We start from the raw sequence: 10020 nt of genomic DNA on the forward strand, positions 1-10020 counted from the left end.
GTATTGGAAATATTGATAGCGCTATTTGCTTTTACTAATCTTGACCTGACAGCAGAACAGAAAATGAAGTCAATGATTTTTAATGTCACCATGTCCTCATCTTGATCCGTGGTCTTTAAAAGACTCGAAGTTCTTTTTAAATTTTTAAATTCTCCTTCCTAGTAGTAAAGAAATATCTTGTTTAGATCATATGCTTTTTTTCTTTTTCCACATCAAAACTTAACATTCTTCTCTTTCCAATCACTGAACCTACTGATATTAATGATAATGAATGTGGTTTTTTTGTTTGTTTAACAACTCATATTTTGCTAAGCTTAACATATCCCTTTTTGATAGCTCAGTATGTCATGATATGCATGAGAAGACAAGCATGTTCACTGTAGAAGAGGTTTATGAATACATAGCCAGGAAAAGTGCAGCAATGTTTCTTGGGTGAATTACTGTATCTAAGAATTAGTCATTAATGGTAACTTGATGGATATGAAAATGTTCCATAAAATGCAAAAATTGATGCTTCTGCCATGTTGATGACACACTTGTTTTTAGAACTTAATAAATCCAATGGTAAAGGTAGTCATAGCCCTGTGTAATTTTAACTTGAATTTATAATACTTTTGAGATTTTTGCAACATAAAAAGCTGTAGTGGCAAAAGTAGGTTTTCTGCCAAGATTTTCTTTTAGCATGTGATTAACCTTCCAAATGATAACACATTTCCAAAGGTTGTCTTAGGAGGTCGCACTTTAGGAACAGCAAATAGAGTATAATGGCTGACATTATTTACCGGCTACTACTCCTGCTATTTGTTTGTCACATAATGGTCTCTCACTTTGTCATTTATGTAACTGGTGATCATTAGCATACAGGTTTACAGTACTGCATGTGCAATAAAAGGGGAAAAAGTAAGTGAGTAAAACTAATTTACTTATAAAATGGCATCTTGAGGAAATGTATTTCAGAAGAATAACATTTCCTTGAACTCATTTTTTCAGAAGTTCCATTTTTAAGAGCCTTATAAAGAGACCTAGTGTTCTAGGACAATTGCTGAAGTGGTGAATGTTCCATCAGATATGCTTTCTTTAATCCTCTACTTAAGAACTTCAGAATAAATATAATAATCATCATAATAATATGTTGCTATTAAATTTTCACCATAATTTTTCCTAAGAGCTCATAGTATATTATGTGAGCATGGTGAATGTATTCTTAAAAACAAAAACAAAAACAAAAAAAAAAACAAAAAAAAAAACCTTGTGGAAAACTACATGGTTATAAAGATCTGTTATAGTTTTTTATGATTCCTGAGAAGGATGAGAAATCTGAACTTATTTAGTGCTTTCTCTGACCAAGTTATATTAATTAGCTGCATAGTTTCCAAGACTAAATGGTAGGGATCTTGTGAATGTTGATAGGTACATCTTTGATAACATTTCTTCCAAATTTTTTCACAAATCAACCAATTTTCTGAGAATCATGCTTTTTCCTCCTACAATGGTTTTACCCCAACTTATAAAAAGAGCAGTATCTGGCAAGGAAATCATGTCCTTTTTTTTTTTTTTTTTTTTGTGGATCACAGCAACTACTAGGTTTATCAAAGATGGTAGAAGAGAAATGGTTCCATGATATTATTTTAGAGAAGCCACCTGGTTCTATTAGAGAATATGTAAATATGGGCTGACTCTCATGAATGACTTAATTGAAGTCTTAGGGTTCTGACCTTAAAGAAAAAGAGTTACATAAACATAAGACAATCATCACCAACACTGGGTCCATTACATATGAGTCAGTTTGGGGCTATATTAACTAGGCTGAAATGAGATCACCTGGATTAAACCTTGGCATGTTTTTTAGTCATTCTTTTTTGCCTTTTCTGGTCTTTTCATAATTTCTTATTTCAACTGAGCTACTATATTTTTATTAAACCTTTTCAGTAATGTAGTGGTTCAGTCTTTTATATCTATATTCAACTACAAGAAATAAGAAATGTCTTCAAATTTGCTGAAACCAAATCTTTCGGAATGTAACAATTGAGGCTGATTCTTGAAAGAAGTAGCTATAGTTTGCGGCCATTTCTCGTTTTTATTATGGTAGCCTCAATGGTGGAGGTGAGGAGTAAGATGTAATGTAAAGAGCACTGAAATTTCTCCTAGACTCCATTATTCAGATTATTTAATTATGACTCCTTTGAGCCTTGGATGACATCTCATTAAAATTGTAATAGAAACAAGTAATTTGTTTCTCACAAGTAGTGACAAAATCGCATATCATAATAAATACTGAAAATAATTTTATAAAGAAATAAAGCTGCTATAAACATTCATGCACAGGTTTTTGTGTGAAAATAAATTTTTATTTCTCTAAGATAAATGCCTGAGTGTAAATGCTGGATTGTATAATGATTACATGTGTAATATTTTAAGAAAATGACAAACTGTTTTTGAGAACCGTTGTGCCATTTTACATTCCTATGAGAAATGTATGAGTGATTGACTTTCTCTGAATCCTCACCAGCTTTTGGTGTTGTAGCTATGTTTTATTTTAGCTATTTCTGCAGCTCTATTGTGGTTTTAGTGTCCATTTTCTTAATCACCATTGATTTTTATCTTTTCATGTACTTATTTAGCATCTGTTTATTCTCTTTGATGAAATGTCTGCTAATATCTCTGGCACATTTTTTAATTGGATTTCTTTTTTACTATTGAGTATTGAGAGTTTTATTTATTCTAGATACCAGATTTCTGTCAGAAATGTTATTTGCAAATATTTCCTTCCAATCTGTTATATGTAATTATCTCGACAGGTTCATTCACAGAGCGAAAGGTTTTAATTTTGATGACGCTCAATTTGTCATTTTTTTTTTTTTTATTTTGTAGATCACATTTGATGCCATGTCTAAGAACTGTTTGCCTTGCTCCAGGTACCAAAGATTTTCTTCTGTTTTTTTTTTTTCTAGAAGTGTACAATTTTATGTTGACGTTTACATTTAACTCCATGATTCACTTTGAATTAGTTTTTGTATAAGATGTGAGACTTAAGTCAAGGCTCTTTTTTGGGGGAGTGGGGGTGGGAAGGGGTCCTTTGCTGGATATTTATGAGATTTCTTTATCATTTCTTTCTGGATAGTTAGAAGATTTTTTGTTCTTTGCTTTCAGAAGTTTAATGATATGTTTGGTGATAATTTTTTAGAGCTTATTCAATTTAGCATTTCTAAGCTTGTTGAATATGTGATAAGTACATGTGTTTCACCAAATATAGGGTTGCTACTCATTTTTTAACACGTTTCATCCCTATTCTTTTTCTCCTTTCCTTCTGGCACTCTAATGGTTGTTTAAATTGAATAAATTTTAATGGTCTGTCTTCAAATCACTGGTTCTACCCTTTCCATATCTGCTCTACTATCAAAACTAATGAGATTTTATTTCAGTTATTGTATTTTTCACTATTATAATTTTTCTTTAATAATTTTTTAAACTCTTAAATCTTTGATAAGATTTTTTATTATTTCATGTTTTTTAACCATTTATGGAAGTATATTTTTTTGTGATGCAATTTAAATTATGGTCAAATAATTCTAGCATCTGGGTAATCTTGGTACTAGAATCCATTGATTGTCTTTCTTCATTCAGATTGTGATTTTCTTGGTTTTTGATATGATGAGTAGTTTTTTATTTTGTAATGGATATTTCGATCATTGTATTAGGAGATATTTCATCATATTCTCTATAGGGTTAGCAAATTCTGATTTATGGGCTGTATTTCCAAAGACTATTTAATTTTCAGTGCTCTTGTAATACTATTCTATCCTGCTTCATTCTTATGTTGCTACTGTGGCACCTGCCCAAACCCTGCTGGTACTTCCTTCAGGAGCAGAACTGCTTTCCCAGGCTGCCTGTTGTTGGTAGGGACAGCCATTGTGTGTGGTGAGGGTGGGGGTGGGCAGGGAGAACAGGGCCAGATGCTGCTGAGTTTGGGTCTCCTTCCATGCTACTGAATGGAAGGCCCGGACACACAGGGCACCTCTGCTGGTTGGATCTGCTTGGCCTCTGGTGCTGCATGTTTGGAGCAGGGATGGTTCAGAACACCAGGACTGAACTGCCCCTGTAGGTGAATCAACCAACCAGTGTCGTAGATGTGAACCAGGTGTTGGTGTTCACCTTTCTTGGTCCTTTGAGTTGGAAGAGTAGGTCTTTCTTGTTTACTTATTTATTTTTTATTCTTGTTGGTAGTTTCAGGTTGTAGAATCACCAGTGACCAGTAAAACATATTTAGAATTAAAAATAAAATCCAAAGAACTAATTACCTATTACTCCTCAAGGCTTACTATTCCTTGCCTATCCTTCGTTTTTTCAGCTTTCAAACTACTTTTATCATTGTCTGTTGAATATTTAGTTGTATGTAGTGACTATTTAGAGCATTTTGTTGTATTCAGAAGGGAGAAGCAAGGAAACAGGTCTATACCATCATGATCCAGTATTGAAACTGTCACTTTTGTAAATCAAATTTTATTGGAATACAGCTCACTTGTTTTGTATTTTCCATGACTTTTTTAGCACGAAAATGGCAGAATTAAGTAGTTGCAAAAAAAAAAAAAAAAAGTCCACATGATCAGCAAAGTCCAAAGTATTTACTATCCAGCTTTTACACAAAATTGCTGAGCTCCATTTTGTCTATACCACTGAGAGGACAGAAGCTAGGCCAAAATTAATTTACCAATGACTGAAAAAATAAATATTTAATATTGAATGTGTTGGCAACCTGACAAGAAGAGAGAAATCAGTGACTAGGGCCACAGAGAAATAGTCACTTGTTTGCTTGTTTGTTTTGGAGTGTACAATGTAAATCTCTAACTCCATCTCACAATCTTCATTAATACTTGTATTTCTTACTTTATAAAAAAATTAGTTTTAAGGAAAATTTGTTATAATTTAAAATTATTCACACTCAAATGCATGATATACCATATTTTAAAACATTAAAGACAGGCAGTTCATTTACTGCTATTCTTATTGACTGATAAGTAAGGATAAATAACATGATTTTTAAAATTTATCATTGAAATTTTTTCTTAAGGAAGCAAACATTTCATGGGTTAATATATTGATAAGCTTTTTGGAATTATGAAGTTGTGGGTGACAGAGAACATTTGAGGGAAATGACAGAAATATTTTAGGTCGAAGTCATGCTAGATGGCATATCTGGACTAGAAATGGTAAATATACAGTTAATAAGAATTTATAAAATACACCTTTATGAATAAAACTGTATGTGCATTTCCAATTGCTATACAGTTGGTTTGAATAAAAACTTACATTGTTTTAAAAATAAAATCTCTATTTTCAGTAGCTGTAATTTTAAAATATTTCCATGTGGGCCTGGTTAGTGCTTGGATGGGAGACCACCTAGGAAGACCAGATGCTGTAGGTGTAAAAAATAAAAAATAAAAAATAATAATAATAAAAAAATATTTCCATGAACACTGCTTAGATGGTTTCAGGGAATCAAAGCTTTTGGCTCATCTTCTGAGCCAAGGTAGGAGAGTCAATGACTAAAAGTAGGCATTGAAACATTATGTCTAAAACAAATTACATAAGATTAATTTGGTACTAAGCAATTAAGAAGATACAGAATGATCATAGATTTTTACTAACACTAAGCTACCAACAACCAGTGTAGTGAAAAAACAGAAAACAGAATAACAGAAAAAAAAGAAAAAAGAAGAGAAAACATTCAGTAAAGTCAAAGGAAAAAAAAACCAAACAAAATGTAAAAGGAAATTTTATTTATACAGTAGAGTTTGCCAGAATGCTCTATGATCATCTTTTATTTTTTTCTATAGATAAGAGAATTTTTGAGATAGCTATTCTTTTCTCAGTGATAATGATTTATTTTTATCTTTCTGAAAAGGTAACAGAAAAGATAATCCCAATAGCTGAACAAGAAATATGGAGTGGAAAGGATTCATATATAAGAGAATTTCCCATGAAAAAAAACTAAATAGATAAATATTCACATGCATTTAATATTTTTTAATTGTATAATGCTTTTCAATATGAATATAAAACCTGTTGATTAGCATGGTTTAGGGGTGAAACATCCAATCTAACATGCGGAAATCAAAGTAAGATGAGAAAAATAGTCTTTTGAGAAGATGAACTAGGCTATTAATTTTTCAGATTAAAAAATAAACTTTCAAAATTATTTCAGTAATACATATTCATTGGAATAAGCAGAAAATGCAGAAGAAAAGGATGGTAATAAATTAATATTATATTACCTTGAGACAATAACTGCTAATTATATATCTGTATTCAAATTATTCCCTGCATGCATACATACATTTATAGACAGTAATAAAACTAAATATCAAAAAAATTAAAATTATATTTCAGCTACTCTTTTTAGCTGATATTTTTGTCTCTCAACAATACATTATGACAGCGTTCCCTCGTAAATAATTGTACTTATACAATATCATTTTTAATGGTTTGAAGCTCTTAACACAAAGGTTTGACAGCACTCATTCACCAATCTTGTATTATTGCTATTTATGTTTTTTTAGAAACTACAGTTAATAAAACCCAAGAGGACTTTTTATCTTAGAATTTAAGGGAAATAAGAAAGGAAGTTCATCAAGTCGATTATAATTTTTACTACCTAATGAATGAGCATAGTTAACTTTTCAGCTTAATTATGTACATATTAAGTGATAAATAATGCATAAATATATTTATACTATACATTAATTCCCTGTCCTGTTACACTAAAAGGAGTGGTAAAATGTTTACCTCAGAATAGTTAAAATAGTAAATGTATAATAAATACAAATTTATAGAATTAACCTTCATGAATAAAATAATGTTAAAAAATGATTTTTCCTGTTCCTTTTCTTTCTTTTCTGTTTTTCTTTCTTCTCTGTTACTCTCTTTTCAACTCTAATCTATCCACAATATCCACATCACGGTTTATATGCTACACTTGAAATACAGTCAAGCACGTTTTAGTAGAACTTTGAGACGAGGTGAAATGTATTTTGAAACAAAGCGTGTATTTATTTGAACAACATATTTATATCAAAGGTGACAATTGTTACACTGCTTGTAGCCCTCCTCAATTACTCATCTCCCATTACTATTAATTATTTATTCTAGGCATCATCTCTCACTTTGCCAGCTTAAATTCCATGGTATAATGCTAGAATCATTCCCTTCCATATATTTCAACACCTCTTCCTTTCATTTCCTCTGTTCTACTCCAAGCAAAACACTCCAATTTAGACCAATTATCCTCCTTTCTGGGTCTTCATTTGAATATTTGAAATTGTTGGGTAAATTGAATACTGGCTACATGTGCACAATTTAAATTCATAATTCTGTACTTCAAATGCTCAATGCTGCCATGAAATCCTATGAAGATTTCCGAATAATTTCAGCTGTCTAATATTTAAAATACTAATTTGAAATTTCATCTCCTCTCAACTAATAGCCTTGCATCACATTCTACTAAGTAAATAGACACCAAATGGATGAACTTTTATCTTAATTCTACCAACAAACCTATCATATACCATATTCTCTGTTTGGCTTCCTATTTCAAGGAAAATAATAACCTTCATCCTATCAGAGTCTAGTTTCCACTTATATTTGAATCTCATTTTCCAAAACATTCTCCAGAGATTTTATTGTTTCTTTTATCCCATTCACCAGTTTTTCTTGCTCTGTGTTTATTTCCACAAACACATAAATTAATTCTAGTATCTCTCAACTTAAAAAATCTACAGTGAATCCACAGTTTGACTAGTCACTAGTCCAATTTTTTGCCCTAAAAATCATCTTGAAAGTTTGCAATCACGCGTTTTCTCCAAATACTCACTTTTTCCATTTTTTCTTTAGTCCACTAAAACCAGGCTTCTAAATATCTCTGCACTAAATCTCCTCCTGTCAAGATCATCAGTCATCTTATACTCCTTTGCACAACTCCAATTCGGTTCTATTCAAGGTGTGGTTCATAGCCTGGCGACATTAACCATGTAAGAGAAACTTTTCTTGATCTTCTTCCTCATTATTATCCCCCCTCTTACCACCATTAATAGAGGCATCCAGGTGGTTGACACAAAATCCTGAGTTATCCTTGATTTCTTCCTTTTGGTCAACCCCTACATTTGTTCTTTTAGCAAATCCATTTCCACTGACATGTTTCTTGTACAAAAAAATATTCTCTCAACTAGACTATTGCGATGATTTTCTACAAGTCTCTTCATTTCTTCTTTCAATATTACAACACATTTTGTTAATAGAAACTAGAGTGATACTTTTAAAATGTAAATCAGAATGTAATACTGCTGAAAACTCTTAAATACCCTGCTGAAAACTCTTAAATGTCTTCTCATAGCATTTGGAATAAATTCAAACTCCTTACTGTGGTCAGTGTGAGTCTGTGTGATCTGACTTCTGTGCATACTTTCCTCTTATAAAATAACTCTCACCCTTTTCAGCTTACAGTTTTCCTCCATATATTAGCTATGTTGGTCTCTTTCAATGTCTCTAACCCAGTCGTTTTCCAAGTGTAGTTCTTGAACCGTATAGAAATGCAAATTCTGCAGTGCCTACCAAGATCTATTGACTCAGAAGCTCTAGGTGAGGGGCCAAGCAACTGGCTTTTAACAAGTCATGTGATCTTTTCCCCAGGTTTTGTTGAGGTATAATTTACAAATAAAATTAAAAGATATTTGAGGTGTACTTGAGATGATTCAACACTTGTGTACACTGTGAAAGAGTTCCCCCCATTGAATTAATTGACATATCCATCACCTCACATATTTCCTTTTTTTTTTTTTTTTTGTAAGAGCATTTAAGTTCTCTCAGCAAATTTCAATTACACAATACATGCGATTTTGACATTTGCTAAAATTTGAGCATCACTGCTAATACAACTTGATATTTATGTCTCAGGGGCTTTGTCCTTTTTCATGACAGAGCTGTTCCTCTGCTGGCTCTTAGCTAGGCATGTTTCTTGAAGTCCAGCATCTGTTGCTGAATCTAAAGAAAACTTCACTCCCATTAAACATGATTGAATCATTTACTTATTGTATTATCTGTCACTTTCTCTCAAATGCAAGCTTCAATATGGCAGGGCCTTGTCTGTCTTATTCGGTACTCTAATCACACCACTAGCACACTGCCTGACAGAGTAGGCACTCAGTAAAAGTGAGATGGATGCGTTCATTGTGAGAATCCGTAAATAGCCATTTGATTAGTTGATAATTTTTCAAACCCTACCAGATTCTCACATTTATCCTTAATTGAAAAGAAAATCTTCCATTTCCCTCAGAATGACAAAAAGTAAACTTCACAAAACTTTAAAAAATAAAGTATGTTTTAATGAAAGACTGTTATCTATTTTTTTCAATGATCAAATTAATGAGCAAGTTTATATCAGCATCAGTGTCTAGCACTGAGCTATGTCATTAGTTATGAAACTACAAAACTATCTTCAAATTAACATTTTAATCAGTTAAAGAAGGAATAAATTAATATTACCTCTATATATGTTTATAGATATACATGTATCTATATAATATGTATCATAAGATGTACATGTCCTAAATAATATATATTACCAATATATTTTAAGTGTAGTCATTTCAACTTTAAATAATTAAGAATTAGTACTATATAATAATTTTAAAAAAGAAATAAATAGGTATCTCTTTAATCAGGAGATGATTCATAGAATACGTATGACTTGAACTGGGTATGTATGACTTAAACTGGGTGGAATGCGGGGCAAGTGGTAACTCATTTGGGTAAATTTTATGTCTTAATTGAAGTTGATACAATACTGTATGTCGATTATAATTAAAAATAAGTTTAAAAAATTGAAGCCGAAGAAGAGAATTTTTGCGTGAATTACCTCAATACAAGTCAGCACCGTGTTACCAAAATCAAGCAACAACTTTTAGTTTTATTTCATCCCTCAGCAGCATTTGGCATAGTGAATTGGTCATAGATTTTGCTTGTTTGTTT

The sequence above is a fragment of the Pteropus alecto genome, unplaced genomic scaffold, assembly GCF_000325575.1.
Source record: "Pteropus alecto unplaced genomic scaffold, ASM32557v1 scaffold35, whole genome shotgun sequence".
Classification (NCBI taxonomy): Eukaryota; Metazoa; Chordata; class Mammalia; order Chiroptera; family Pteropodidae; genus Pteropus; species Pteropus alecto.